Raw genomic sequence first — 16,480 nt, 5'->3', positions numbered from 1 at the left:
GTTTTTCTTCCTTCACAGTGCTGCTCCTTTTTCTGCTTTTGTTCTTATTGCCTGTATTTCTCTCACTCTGAGCCTGGTTTTTCAGTTATAAAATATTACAAAATCCTACCATGCAGAAGTATGAATCTTTATCCTGTTCAGACAGCTATATGTTTGACAGGAAAAGTTGTAGGTTTCATTATCTCAATTGTTTAGAGTGGCAGGCATTTATGAAGCCTCCCCTTAAAACTACAGTCTCCTCCTGCAGAATCATTTCTCTGTCAGTTATGTGTGGTAGGAGGGGAGTACGTGTCTGTGTGTGTATCTGTGGATCCTCACACCCACCCACGAAAGCACACACACACATGCTGAATGAGTTCTCTGCAGAAGAGATGGTTGGATGTTTCTAGCAGACAAAGTCAGGGGCTGGTTAATAGCTCACTGAAACATGTGCAGTAGGGTTTTACCTGAGCAACTGTGTGCAGACTGGCTGCCTTCAGCTGAAACGGGACTCGGATGAAATGGAGACTCTCTCCTCAACCATCTATAAGTAAGCTATTTTATTTCACTGCTGTAGCATATGAATGCTCAAAGATGACTAATTTTTAATAAAAAATACAGAGTCTTATGGTTAAGCAGTAAAATCCATCTCCAGATAGCAGATTTCTGAATTCAGACAGAGAAGTACAGATGCTTTGATTTAATTTCTAGGGTTATAATTTAGATAATATTCATTGATAAGAAAATGATTGCTTAGTCTTTATATATTATTCCTAGATATGAGCATTATTGCTTAGTCCGCCTGCATGGAAAGAAAAAGCTAAGTAAGTGTGTGATTCTGTTTTTATTTTTTCATCTTTTGACTGAGCTCCATTAATAACTCTCATACAGAGAGCACACATGTATGTGCACACAGGAATTAATAACTGTCATACGGAGCACACACAGCACACATGTATGTGTGCACAGGAATTAATAACTCATACAGAGCAACACAGCACATATGTATGTATGCACAGGAGACAATGTGCGTATAATACTCTGTGTGGGTGATGTGGATGTGTAATATTGCAGCTATGACAGGATAACACAGCACATATGTATGCATGCACAGGAGACAATGTGCGTATAATACTCTGTGTGGGTAATGCGGATACTGCAGCTATGACAGGATAACACAGCACATATGTATGTATGCACAGGAGACAATGTGCGTATAATACTCTGTGTGTGATGCGGATATTGCAGCTATGACAGGATAACACAGCACATATGTATGTATGCACAGGAGACAATGTGCGTATAATACTCTGTGTGGGTGATGCGGATGTGTAATATTGCAGCTATGACAGGATAACACAGCACATATGTATGTATGCACAGGAGACAATGTGCATATAATACTCTGTGTGGGTGATGCGGATATTGCAGCTATGACAGGATAACACAGCACATATGTATGTATGCACAGGAGACAATGTGCGTATAATACTCTGTGTGGGTGATGCGGATACTGCAGCTATGACAGGATAACACAGCACATATGTATGTATGCACAGGAGACAATGTGCGTATAGTACTCTGTGTGGGTGATGCGGATACTGCAGCTATGACAGGATAACACAGCATATATGTATGTATGCACAGGAGACAATGTGCGTATAATACTCTGTGTGGGTGATGCAGATACTGCAGCTATGACAGGATAACACAGCATATATGTATGTATGCACAGGAGACAATGTGCGTATAATACTCTGTGTGGGTGATGCGGATACTGCAGCTATGACAGGATAACACAGCACATATATATGTATGCACAGGAGACAATGTGCGTATAATACTCTGTGTGGGTGATGCGGATACTGCAGCTATGACAGAATAACACAGCACATATGTATGTATGCACAGGAGACAATGTGCGTATAATACTCTGTGTGGGTGATGCGGAAACTGCAGCTATGACAGGATAACACAGCACATATGTATGTATGCACAGGAGACAATGTGCGTATAATACTCTGTGTGGGTGATGCGGATACTGCAGCTATGACAGGATTAAGGCTCTAAGCTGTTGACTGATGAGCTGCTTCTTGTAGTTCAGTGTATAAGGTTTGATTCTTTTCACCTTCATTTGCTTATTATTACTCTGAGCAAGCTACTTAAAATGACATTACTCCTTGTTTTTGGTGGGTTTTCTTGGTTAACAGATAAAATAAAATAGTTCATAAATTATGTTTGTACATATAAAAAGTAAAGCATAAGGAACTGATCTTTAAACAGCATGACTGTCTTTATACAAATAATTACATGTTGAAATGATTATATACCTTTAATCAGGATTATAAGCTATCTAAAATTAAACCATTCATCAGCATCAAAAGTCATTTTTCCCCAAAACTCTATCTACACAATCCAGTATCTCTTCAAGTAAAGCTTAAATGCGTGAAGCTGCAATAAGGTATACACAACACAGAATGACAGCTAAAATAAATTTAACATAATGATCTTTCAGAGTTAAACAGTCATTTGAAATTCTATTTTTTTAAGGGGGGGGGTGTTGGGGGAGAAAGTATAATTGTGGAAATGTTAATGTAAGCTGGTTTTTCAGTTTAAACCTTTCACTCCTTGCTCATCTGAAGAACAGTTTGTGTGTTTTCAAAAGCAGTTTTCAGGGCCATCATAGCATAGGTTGTTATAATGTTGCATGCCTTTGTCTGCTTTGTCATTTATTGTTACACATGCAGTATTATACGCTAACAACACTGCCACATGCCATATTTCTTGTTTTCTGCTCTGACAGAGAAGTGCCTGTAACTGAAACAGCAGACAACAGCTGGGAAGGCAATACGTGTTGAACAAGCTCACTCTAGCAGAAAGACCTGCTTTTTTTTCCTGTAGCTATGGTCTTCAGAATATGGCAGTTTTCACCAGTGAGACCCTCTGCACTTCAATACTCCTTCAAATAAGCTGCAACTTTTTTTTTTTTTTTTTGCTTTTTTTGACCAGAGTATAAAAATTATCAGTAATAAGATCATATTTTTTTCAAGAAAAGCAATTTTACCTTGGCATACCCTACAAAATAGGTTAAACTACAAGCATGAATGCTACTCATAGAAAATGTTATAGCAGTATTCTGACTGTAATAAAAATATGTTTAAAAACAAAGTAACCAGCTTGTTTATGACATTTTAAGCTTCTTTCATTTTAGCCAGGAGCTGGCATTCAGATTTAGATACCCAAAGCATATTTCAAGAGATTGTGCCTTTCTTTGACATCCAGCAATTATACTGCATTTGTAACTTTTCAGTTGCAGGGGCAGATTAAATAGATCAATGATTAATGCTTCATATTAGGGATATTTGAGGGCTACTGTTAATTGCAGCCAGCCAGTATTGTGAAGTTCCCATAAAAACTAATGCAATCCCTCATAAGCATGTTGATGTATAAGGCAGTGCTGTCAGATGCTGATGAATTTTTACATGCAAACAATTATAATAATGTACATCACTTAATAGTGCAACATACACAATCTGAGAATTTTGGTATAATTTAAATAACTGTTGTATACAGCTTTAGCAGTGAACAAGGATACATTGCTTGTACATAATAACAGTGCACTGATGTATTATCAGTACTGTAGTGAAATGACTTTAGTACCAAGAGCACAATACATTATTGCAGTGTGTGCCTAACACCAGTTGTAACACTTTCCACATCACAGCAAAAAGCAGAATGCAGTAAAACAGATTCAGCCTAACAACCAAGAGATTAGACAGTCTAACAGATATTGAGAAACACTGATATGGTTCTGAAATAATTCAGTACAAGAATTAAACATGATCACAAAGATTCATTATCCATGCTACAGTCTGTATTTTTCAATGAAAACTAAATAGTATTAAATAATTTGCAAGTCCATGTAAAAATGTATCAGTTGTAATTCTGTATGCCCCAGAGTGTGTAATGATGTAATAATCTGAATTTTAAATCTAGATATCTAAATCTAAAGTCTAAATACATCAAAACTAAGCACATGAGATTTGAGAGACATAGACTGAAATATTAATACAGCACACAGAGATTGAAACTGTAGATTCATTTAAGGACCTGGGTATATGGGTAGATTCAGCTAAGAGTTTTTCTAATCACATCAACCAATTGGTTACTGATAGTTATAGAACTATAGGTTGTATAAAAAGATTTATAAAGTCTAGGAAATCAAAAATAATGATGTCATTGTTTGTTAGTTACATTAGACCCAAACTTGAGTATGGAATAACAATATGGAAACCCTGTAACAAAACAAGCATGAATAAACTGGAAACAGTACAGCAGAAATATACCAAAGGCATCCATGGATGTCAAAATTTAAGGTATTACGAAAGACTAAAATATCTGAACTTGTACAGTGTCTTTTACAGATATCTAAGAGGAGCTCTTATTCAGGTATATATGGCATTTAGAGACAACTAGGTCTGGGAATGCTTGGGGTTATCAAAAAGTACTAGAAAATCATCAGACAATGTATGTAAAAGATTCTATAGGAATGAGAAGTGTACTAATTGGGATGGCATAATGATGCAGCAGTTGCATTGAGGCCTCACAGCAAGAGGTTCTCTGGTTTGATTCTCGACTGGGGTGCTTGTGTGCAGAGTCTGCATATCCTCCCTGCTTACGTGTGAGTTACCTCCGGGTTTGCTCTGGTTTCCTCCCACATTACAAAGACATGCATTTCTCCCAGAGCCTCCGCTGAAAATTGGCTTAATTCCAAATTGGACTTTTCCGGTAAACAAATGTTAAATAAATAAATAAACTGGTTCTCTGACAGAGTAGCTGATGCATGTAACAGACTACCAAATTACATTAAAGCAAGTACTAGTTTAGATATTTTTAAGAACAGCCAGGACACATTATGGGAACCAGTGTTTTGGTGTATTGACAAGATATAAGGGCATTAATGCACATGCTTGAAGTATTTGTATGTATGTATGCCATCATTTTTATAGGTTGATAGAAAGCGGTAGCTCACAATATCACTTCTTACCAAGATATTCTTGTCACCCTTTAAAGCATTATTCTGCAAGCTCCAAAAATTACTACTAAAGTGTACTAGAAGCATTTTTTCGGAGCAACTTATGTTCAAAATGCTAACAGAGGTCAAAAGTCATAAACATCAAATATATCGAGATGATCATTATTCCAAACCAGAGGTACAATGGCCTTGGAGCTGGAATAATATTTAAGGCTAGGAGGATAATGTTTTTCACACAGTGGGGGTTTCAGTGGCATGGGCATGGTGTTTTAGCTGAGTCAGTATTTGTTTTCAGCCTTCACTCACTAATCCAAAGCACAAAACCCTCTGACTTGAGCCAGTAATACAGCTTCTATGTTACTAAGCCATGCCCACAAGAGTGCACCCTTAAGGCTATCTATGTAGGAGGTGGTTGTGAGCCCCACTGCCTTTCTCTGCATTCCAATCACATCAGTCAGTATAATCTGACATATTACCAATGCCTCCTAGATAAATATAGGTAATTATGCCAACACAGAATGGTGAGGTGGTACCATTCAGCTCATGATGTATACCCAGCTATACCGAGAAAGACATTTCCAATAAAAAATATGCCAATATACTAAGTGAAAATTAAATGAAGCTGGGCAAGTCATCCACCAGATCTCCATCATTTCCTGAATCTCTGTCTCACACTTAACATCTTGGGGTGCAACTTGAGGAGCAGTAAGTGCCCTCCCACCAAGAGAAAAGCTTGGTAGGAATGTACATTGGAGCAGAACAAGTCTACAACTCGTGAGGTGGGTAGAATCACTTACTCACAGATGGGCCAAGTCTGTCTGAAAGGATACTCCTGGGTGTTTGTCAAAGAGTTTAGCTAGCTGTTTGCTTATTTTTGCAGGTGCTAAAATGCTTACGTTATACACATAGTATCCATATAACCTTGAAAATGCCCCTTAGCTGTTGTTATGATAAATAGCTGTGAGTACTGTCATTACTTTTGTGTATTGCTGATGGTGTTTACATGCACTTTTGCATATGAGGCATTTTATCTAACTGACTAGAGAGCTACTGCTTCTTGTGTTGTAATAATTGTTGCTTTTTTCTGATTAGTTCTACTGTACTTTCATTTCTAACTGTACTAGTTAGCTGGCTGTGTTTCTGTACGTTAACTGCTCTAGTTAGTTGACTGTGTTTCTATACATTAAGTGATCTAGGTAGTTAACTGTGTTTCTATACATTAAGTGATCTAATTAGCTGATTGTGTTTCTGTACATTAACTGCTCTAGTTAGCTGGCTGTGTTTCTATACATAAGTGATCTAGTTAGCTGGCTGTGTTTTTGTATGTTAAGTGCTCTAGTTAGCTGGCTGTGCTTCTATACATTAAGTGCTGTAGTTAGCTGGTTCTGTTTCTGTGTGTTAATTATTCTACCTGTCTGAGCACTGTGATAGTTTGTCATTTGCTTTATAAATATGCTACAGTTTGAACAGTTTCCTGCATTGTGGGATTGGTTTTCTCTTGCATCTTCTACAGGATTTGCCCATGGGCTCCCCTAAATTTTCCCACTGGTCAAAGTATTCCTCCAGGGGTGACAGTCAAGCATTCTCAAACTGAATGGGAACCCTGCATCCCATTTGCTTCCCTTTTGGGACCTGATTGGTTTATTCCTTCCCCTAGATGAGAAGGTCAAGCATTAATGAATGGACCAGTTTAATAGTCCCAGGGTGGTCTTTTCTTCACCCCACCAAACCACTCTTAATGACTACCCAATTGGGAAACATGTGTGTGCTTTCTATTCACATCATCCCAGACTCAGTGGCAAAGATGTCTCTTACAAGTGCCAGCCTGTCCTAGGGTTTCCCTTAATTGATCACCTACCCAGCGGTAGGCATTGCTAATATGGCAGGCCAGTAAGCTGGTGTTATTTCAAGGCCATCACCACCAACTCCAGGAACCCATGCTGCTAATCAAAGATGTGTCACTCGAGTTGTGGTAGTAGTTTCACTGTTTATATCCTAAGACCATATGTGTTGTGTTTTTCCTAGATGAAACTAGTGTCTGTCTGAAAACTGGTTTATGCACTTGTCCACACACTTGCTCTAATAAGTAAATAGATACGCTTGCATACGTATGGCCTGACTATAGGCTTAATCTCTTGTAATCCAAATCTGTACAAAATGGATGGGAGAAACATTCCTCCAGAGACTGAGGGATGGGAATAAGAATGCATTATCCTTCTGCAGTCATGGCCAAAGTGTGCAGACCATCCCTACCTCATGTTTAACTTGTACATTGACATTGATATTGGATAAGTTGCAATAAAATAAAGGTTTAGCAGTTTCTTTCAGTACCTGGAATCTGCTGTTAATAAGCAGTATACTCCCATCACCTCAGTGTCCAGTAATGTCAAGCCCCCACCCCCCGGATCTAGATCATAGAACATTTGAATTTTGCAGACTGCAACACAATGCTGATGAACTGTAAAGTTTGGTATGACAGACAGCTGAAGATAAATGAAACCTATCCTATATGGAATGAATTGGCGAACCATGTCTGAACACCATCTCATGACTAAGGACAAATAAATACACACACACACACACACACACACACACACACACACACACACACACGTGCATGTGCATGCATGTGTACAGGAAGGACTGATTGAGTAACATGACCATGTCAGTTCATCACAAGTTAACTGCTCTAACATCTGTCTACAAGCAGTAAAAGGAATAATTATAACCCTGGTACCTGCCCAAGCCATGCAAACACTGTCTGCAGCCCACTGTAACACAATTGTAGAACCCCCAGAGTAACTTTGTTTCTTTCTACTGCATGATTAACAAATCCATGTACATTCCTTTAATTAATTAATTAATTAATTAATTAATTAAATTTGTTTACTGGGGTATAACTGATCAAACAATGACCAATTACAGGCTTGACATAGGTTACATTATAATGTAACAAAACAGTGTGCAGTATACAAATAATGTTTTACATTTATGAGTAAGCATAGACAATCTGACAAACAATATACACGTCCAAGATCTAACATATCGTATATATGTACAATTACGTAACTGGAATGGAAACAATTTATTCTCCCTTACGGTCCAGGGGTCATAAGATAGAGGCAGAGCTGCACCCCTCCCCACCTTCTGCTTTTACTGTCCCAGTTCTCACTGTTCATTTTTCCTGTAGCTTCCCTCTGCAGACACTGAGTTGTCCTATTCATGTTGCCCCTAGCAAACTGGAAATGGTCTAGAAACGTTCTCTTACCCTTGGCATGCACTTCCCCACCAACATTTACAGACTCCATGCCCCAGGGTAGTGCATCAACTTGTTGTTCAGGCTTTGCATTCCATATGTAAAGCTTTAACAGCCTGCTCAATCAGAAAATCAAACAGGGAGTAAAAGAAAATTTGGAAGAAGAATCAATTCCTAATAAACAATTGTGATTTTTGTTCATGTTATAGAGGACAGTAAAAAATTCATACATATGGACCTTTCAGCAAGCAAATTCCACCTGGTTTGAGGAAGTTACGTGTTTGCTAGGTACACCAAATATTGTCTATCATTTTCATGTTTGGTGATTGTCAAATGATAAACCCAGCTTCCCTGTGCTCGTGGAAGGGTAACACTAGTGTCACTCTCTCCAGCTTACTGTCAGAGAATGTATGTCTCCAACCAGAACAGAAGTGAAAAAGGAACACATAGCTTTCCAAGTAGTCTGATGAGGCATGTGGTCATAGCTGTAAATAGAACAGAGGTAAGTAGACACTAGACCTTCCATGAAAGGTGTAGGTCCAAATAAACCCAAATGAAACTGGGACTGAGTGAGACGTATCCCATAATAATAAGAAAACTAAGGTAGGTGCTAGCATCTCTTATCTGCATTCCGTCAATATGACGATAGAGCCATATGAGTAAACACTAACAGATGTGGTATGAGTTCACAAAATTCTGAGAAGCGAAGAGAGAAGAAATATTCAGTAGTAAAGCCTCATCTCACCTGAGTATGCAGGTATCAGAATTATCACATGGATGGTGATTTCTGCTAGGAATGGATCAGAACAGGATTAGGGTGTGTGCTGTTTTGCCATATGCTGGTTTTATGAACTTTATCTAAGTAACTGGTCTGACTGTGTACCTCATGTGAGGGATTGGAATGGAACTGGATGTGGCCCAACATGGGTTCCAGCTATATCAGTGATCCCATTGCACATAGCAGGCCTGTATGGGTAAGCACAGGTAGCAAATAAAATGGGTATGGCTCACACAACAAGAAATGGATGCCTCTGCTATAATGAAATGAAACTGAGAACATGCGGCTGACTTGGGGGTGTAACAAGGATCACTCCTTAACCATCTGTCTCTCAGGCTTTCAATAACAAGAGTGGTAAGTGGCTGCAATGGAAGATACCTCTCACTGTAGCACTGCAATGGGGCCAGTTGACTGTCTGCACAGTTTTCTGCCTGTTGCACAGTTCTGCATATTCCAGCTAACCTCCCACAATGCCCTGCATTTCCATCTTCCACTTATGTCTGTCTCATGGATGCCTGAAATATCTTCATAGGAGGTTACTAGGCTAACAGCACCAGAGCCCTTACAAGCCTAGCCAAGTTCAACCTATATTCCCAAGGGTGTCTGGTTCAAGCAGATACTAAAATCATCACCTATTTCCCCGTCCAAGTGGGACACAGGTGGAACCCCCAGGGTGAATTTTTGATTATCCAAATCGTCCAAATTACACTTAAATAGGGCCAAAGAGAGGCTTTGTTTAACATGAATAGGAACCTTGTTCCAAAGGTAGGGCAACCTCTGTGAGACAAATCTGTCTCTCCAGCAAGTTCTGTTGATGTTACATACCAGGTTAAGATCCTTTGAATGAGTGAGCCATGTGCCATTTGACTTGGGAATGTGCAGTATTTCCATTAAAGCTGGATCAGAGATTGCTCTATATGCAAGGCACAGGTTGCCTCTGAGCAGTCTGTATGACACAGAGTAAAGTGACAATGATGTCATGTCTGTCTACATAAGACAGATCTTGAAAACCCTGACTTTTCTTTGTAAGGAACCTTTGTGGACTTTCCAATTGCTGCAGGTGGTTGGAAAGGAACATACCAAAGGGAGCATTGTACTTTATTATTGGCCTGATGAGGGAAGAGTACAGTGGGGTTATAACCTCTTTTTTCCTGGAGGCAATGCCCTTACTTATGAGATGAGCAATATAAAATGCCCTTCTTGCCACTGTGGAGACATGGTGATCGAAGTTAAGTTTGCTGTCGACCTGTGTGCCCAGATCTCTCACCACTGACTGTGTGCTTAGGGTATTGCTATTGGTGTGGTAGTTGGCAGGAACATCACCCTTGCCAAAGGGGATGATAATTAATTTTATTTTGCATTAAGTTTAAGATCATGACTTTGGCACCAGTCATTAGTCAGTGTAAGACATTTAGTTTTAGCATGTACTTTCGAGAAGTAGATTCTGAACCAGGGGTCCCAGAACCAATCTCTGTGGAACACCACTGGTTACAAGTCTGCTGGAGGAGGTGGAGTCCCCTATTTTGACTGCATGAGGTCTATCAGTGAGCCAGTTTACAATCCACCTGACAATATATGTTGATATACATGAATCATGCCAAAAATTTAATGCAAAGCTTTTGGGTTAACCACCCTTCATCAGTACATTTTTATGTACTGATTAAGGGTGGTTAACCCGAAAGCTTTGCATTAAATTTTTGGCGTGATTCATGTATCTGGACTTATATTTCTACGCAGCACTGTCTATTGGTTTTGAATATATGTTGATATCCAGCTGGCTGAGTTTATCAATGATGCCTGAGTGGGGGATTGTGTCAGAGGTCTTGACTAAGTCTAGGAAGGCCGTAGCACAGATTTGCCCTTGTCTCGAGCTTTGGTGGCTGTCTTGAATAAGTCCACCAAGTTTAACAGGCGTGATCTCCATTTGACAAAGCCAAACTGGATGAATCAAGTGTTTGGAGATTTTCTATATCTTTGTTAATAAGGTCCATGATGATTTGTTCCATGGCCTTGCAGATAAGGCTGGTCAGACTAATATATCTATAGTTCCCAGGGTCCGTGGATGCACTCCCTTTATGCAAAGGGATAATTAGCTATTTTCTATTCTGCTGGAAGGAAGCCGGTTCTTCAGCTGTTATTGAAAAGAGTGCCCAATGGTGATCCTAATTCCTGTTTTAAACCATGTAGAATACAGCCCAGGATGTTGTCTGGTCCCATAGAGGCTGTGTTTTTGGCCTTGGAGAGGGCATTTAAGACCTGTTCCTCATTGATACTAGGTGGGGGACAGGTGTTAGGGATGCTTTGTGGGGACAGGGAAGTGAAGTTTTCACTGAACCTGTCAGCCTGCAGGTTTGCTATGTCCACAGGTTCTGTATATGTAGTACCATTAGCTATGAGTTCAGTGCAAATCTGGGCCTTGCGTTTGAGGTTATGGATGTAACTAAAGAATGTGTTGTGGTTATCCTTAGTTAGGGTAGTTAATCTGGATTCATAGTTAGCTTTGTAGGGCTTTACTAGGAGTTTTACTTGCTTGTTTAAGTTAAGGAGGGAGTGTTTCCAGTTTTGAGACCATTCCTTCCTATTCTTAGACACCAGTTTCTTTCTCCTGTCGTATAACCTATTAATGGCAGTTGTCCACCAGGCATGTTTGTTTTTCCTTGAAGATCTTGCTTTGGTTCTATCAGGTACGGTAAAGTCAATACAATTGTACAGGTACTCATATAAAGCATTGGTGTATAACTCAGACTGTTCCATCAGTGGGGGTAGGGGTTATGAAGCTATTTATTCTGTCACTTAAGAGGTTGTACTTGGCCTTGGAGAGATTTTGTAGTATAGTTGTTGCTGGGGGGAGGGGAAGTCTTGTGTTATAGTTACTTCTAGCAAGACTGATTTGTGGTCAGATCTCATCAGATATGGCCACACACTGGGGTGATACAGTGGGTCCCCCATGTTGGTGAGCACAAGATCCAGGATGTTTGAGCCCCTTGTGGGTATGTCAACCAGATGGTCCAGGGCACTGGAGTTAAAGAAGTCCAGGAACCTTTGGGCAAGTGAGTTAGAGCACTTGCAATTTACCCAGTCAATGGATGGGTAATTAATGTCATCCAAAACCAGGGTGTTTGGTTGTATCTTGATTGACTCAAGTAGATCCAACTAGGCTGAGTGGATGTCCTGATTCATGGAGTGGGTCTTATAGCGGGCAATTAATTGAAGAGGGGTTGTACCTACAGTAAATTGCACCTGAGGTAATTCAAGGGAATTGTGCTGTTTAACCAATATTGATAGACCACCTCCTTTAGTTCTCATGCCTTCAGTTTGTGGTCTGAATGTGTGTAAGGAAATGTAGCCTGGTATAGCTGGGGTGCTCTATGCAGCCTTAAGCTAGGTCTCAGTGACTGTACAATTATCAGCATCTTCCAAGGTGAGGACTGCTTCCAGTGAATGCAGTTTCTGGTTTAGACTCCTAATGTTTAGCAGCAAAACCTTGAGGTTGTTTTTAGAGGGAATTTTTACATCAGGAATTTTATTCTTGTGACATTGCCTAAAAAAGGCACTGTGGGGGTGGCAAGAGCCTTAGCCAGTAACCAAAATCCCAGGGGTGATAGTTGAAGACCATCTCTGGTAAAGCATTGAGGTTTGTCAACCATGTCATCCCGGGCTGACAGATACTGAATCCCTTTTGAATGACACAAGAAACTAAGCCAATTGTTGAAATCAGTCATGTTTTGTTTGTATTAAGGTAGCATCCTAGGCAAAGGTAAAATGCTGCTTAAGGCTAGGGACATTACCTGCCTGAGACACATAATCAGAGAGCTCAGTCATGTCTCTCTTCATATAGTCCAGTGAAGTATGTCACAAGTCATTCACACCAGCATGGACTATGACAGAGTTCATAACAATGCCTGTTGTTGACAGACCCAAGTATGTGTGTGATGCAGTGGATCCTGGCACCTGACAGTTGACTGTGACTTTTTCCTTATTCAACCTGGTGAGAGGGACATGTGTGTGTCTCACAAATGAGTTGCCTTTGACTAAGATGTTTGTTTTGTGTTATGCCTTAGGGGCCTGACTGGTGAGACTGGTGTATGACATATTATGTGCATTATGTTCTGCAAAGGATGTATTAATCGTGCTTTATGTTTGTGTTTGGGAAGTCACTGATGTTTAGGTAAGTTTCTGGTAAGGACCTCTACATATGTAGGTTGATGTGTTGTTGGTTTGGTAGGTGCAGGAGGTGAGCTAACTTTGAGCTATTGACTGCAAAAATAAAGCAACTCTAAGCATTTACTCTTTCAGGGAAAAAATTCTAGAATGTCTCACCTGGAGTACATGTTTAATATAGCAATAACCCACGCCTGGGTGTGGGTAATGCTGGATTTACCCACGGTTGGCGTGGTTTGGTCCCGAGGGCGAAGCCCGAGGAACCAAACAAAGACAACCGTGGGTAAATCCAGCATTACCCACACCCAGAAGTGGTTATTGTATTATATTAATGACATTATTTAAGAAAAGAAATAATTACTTTTCTTAAATAATGGCATTGTATAATGCCTCTTTGCTGCCCTTCCGCAGCTGTCTGGTGTTCAGCGGCAGTTCTGATGTACTGCGCATGCCTACGCAGTATATCAGAGCTGTGGGCAAAAGCAACGGAGAACGCAAGATCTCCGTTGCTTTTTACTGTCTCGCTATGTTAAATGGGTTTAACATAGCGAGACATCTTTAAAATAAGCAACGGAGATCTCCGTTGCTTATTTTAAAGCTGTCTCGCTATGTTAAACTCATTTAACATAGCGAGACAGGTTTAAAGCAACGGAGATCGCAAGATCTCCGTTGCTTTATATGTGTCGCTATGTTAAAGGAGTTTAACATAGCGAGACAGCTTTAAAAAAAGCAACGGAGATCTCCGTTGCTTTTTAAATCTGTGTCGCTATGTTAAACTCTTTTAACATAGCGAGATAGTTATACTAACGGAAAAAGTCCGGGCGACCGGACCTTTTTCCGTTAGTATATTGAGGGATTTACAACAGGCACGCTGGTTGGGCTGGCCAATCAGCGTGCACGTTTTAGAGTAGGCATTGTATAATACTAAATTCATAACATTTGAAACACAAATGGAAACTTTTCTTAAAGGTGCCCATTTTATTTATTTATTTGCCCTTGTTTACCATGATAGTCCAACTGGGTGGAGCCTATTTTCAGAGGAGGCCTGAGGAGAAAAGCTCCATCACAGTACATTTATATTAACAAGTGAATTTTAGACAGTTCTCTGGAAAGCAACAGTTACATTTTTCATAAAAAACAAACATAATTATAAGACAGGTATATACAGTAAACTATTTACACCAACAATCATAAGTCTATACAGTTCCTGTAGCTCTAAAATTTTACAGGAAATAAATGAATTGATAATTTGAGAAGGGGAACCATTATTGTAAAGGAGTTTGCTGTTCTTATATTTCAGTAAAGTACATGCTTGCAAGGAGTTCAAGATACGTAATGAAGTTATAAAATTATGTAGGAAGGGAGATTTTAATATTGTATAAGTTTGTAAAGAGTTCAAAAGATATATAGTAAGTAATATAATTATGTGGGGGGGGTATTAGTATTGTATAGGATTGTAAAGAGTTCACAAGATATAATGTAGTAAGTAATATAATTATGTAGGGGGGATATTAGTATTGTATAGGATTGTAAAGAGTTCACAAGATATAATGTAGTAAGTAATATAATTATGTAGGGGGGATATTAGTATTGTATAGGATTGTAAAGAGTTCACAAGATATAATGTAGTAAGTAATATAATTATGTGGGGGGGGTATTAGTATTGTATAGGATTGTAAAGAGTTCAAAAGATATAATGTAGTAAGTAATATAATTATGTAGGGGGGATATTAGTATTGTATAGGATTGTAAAGAGTTCAAAAGATATAATGTAGTAAGTAATATAATTATGTGGGGGGATATTAGTATTGTATAGGTTTGTAAAGAGTTCACAAGATATAATGTAGTAAGTAATATAATTATGTGGGGGGTATTAGTATTGTATAGGATTGTAAAGAGTTCACAAGATATAATGTAGTAAGTAATATAATTATGTAGGGGGGATATTAGTATTGTATAGGTTTGTAAAGAGTTCAAAAGATATAATGTAGTAAGTAATATAATTATGTAGGGGGGATATTAGTATTGTATAGGTTTGTAAAGAGTTCAAAAGATATAATGTAGTAAGTAATATAATTATGTGGGGGGGGTATTAGTATTGTATAGGATTGTAAAGAGTTCACAAGATATAATGTAGTAAGTAATATAATTATGTGGGGGGGGGTATTAGTATGGTATAGGATTGTAAAGAATTCACAAGATATAATGTAGTAAGTAATATAATTATGTGTGGGGGGTATTAGTATTGTATAGGATTACAGTGATTTTCGAGGGTGCTGCTTGCTATATTGCTGCTGAAACCAAAGGCTTCTTATGACACAAAGTCTTGGCTGTTTACTGTTGAAATCAAAGTCTGCTTATAACACAGTCTTGCAAGTTGCACCGATGAGAAAATATACTTTGCAGCACAATACTTTATATAGCACAGTTACTAATAAATAACTTATTCTTATAACAGACATGTACTACTGTAGTTTACAGTTTTAATGCGCAAAGTTTTCTACATGACTAGTATCGATGATAACTTTCCATTCTCCATTTACCTCAGAACCTAAGTTCCTACAAATACCTATAACACAGTTGGGTTTACAGTCTTTTTATACTCTTTTAGTCACGCACTTTTGATCCTGTTTTTCTTCTTACAAGGAACTTTTGTGGGAAAGCACATAATATCTGTTTTTAGACTTCCCTGTTGTCCTTCTGTGAAACCATTTAGTATTTACTTGTAAGCACTTTTGCTGATGTGAGAATGCATGCAATATTTGCTTTTCAGAATTGTTTTTCTTCTGATTCTATAAAACCCATTTCTATTCATCTGTCAACGTCTGTGCTGATACTGTGGGAGATCATGTTTTTGAGGAAACAGCTTGTAAGAGAGCACATACTGCTAATTTTATAAAAAGCATGTCCTTTCATCTGTCAAACTTCTTTGCTGATCCATTAACAGAAGTTTCTTGTTTTTTTACTTATTTTAGCCAGAGCTATGTTAGATAGTATGGATGCCAATTTTACATTGCTAAGCTATATTCCTACATTTAAGCAAACGTTTTACTCAATGCTTTATCTTTCAGCATATTTACAGCAGAATTGATTTTAATCTTTGATTTACTGTTTAACACATACTAACAAATAGCATAAGAGAGAGAGCATGGTATAAATTAGTTCTGTTTATGCTGCCTGTCCCAAATTGGTATATCTAGAAAGTTTATTACTTGGATATACAGGGGCGCATGATAGGGGTAGAGAGGTGGATAAGGGCAGTTAGAAAAAG

The 16,480-nt window shown here is 38.7% G+C and overlaps 1 protein-coding gene across 1 annotated transcript in view; it reads left to right on the top strand.

Moving 5' to 3' along the window:
- The first annotated feature begins 293 nt into the window (after nt 1-293).
- Nucleotides 294-16,480, top strand: part of LZTS1 (leucine zipper tumor suppressor 1) — a 493,920-nt gene continuing 477,733 nt past the window's right edge. The window contains exon 1 of the mRNA XM_044082920.1: nt 294-529. The gene's annotated coding sequence lies outside the window, so the exon portion shown is untranslated. The remainder of the gene's footprint in view (nt 530-16,480) is intronic.

This window comes from Protopterus annectens, chromosome 9.part0 (assembly GCF_019279795.1).
Source record: "Protopterus annectens isolate FY-2018-M chromosome 9.part0, PAN1.0, whole genome shotgun sequence".
Classification (NCBI taxonomy): domain Eukaryota; kingdom Metazoa; phylum Chordata; order Ceratodontiformes; family Protopteridae; genus Protopterus; species Protopterus annectens.
Note: the sequence above shows the minus strand (reverse complement) of the source record. Positions and strands in the feature narration are given on the sequence as shown.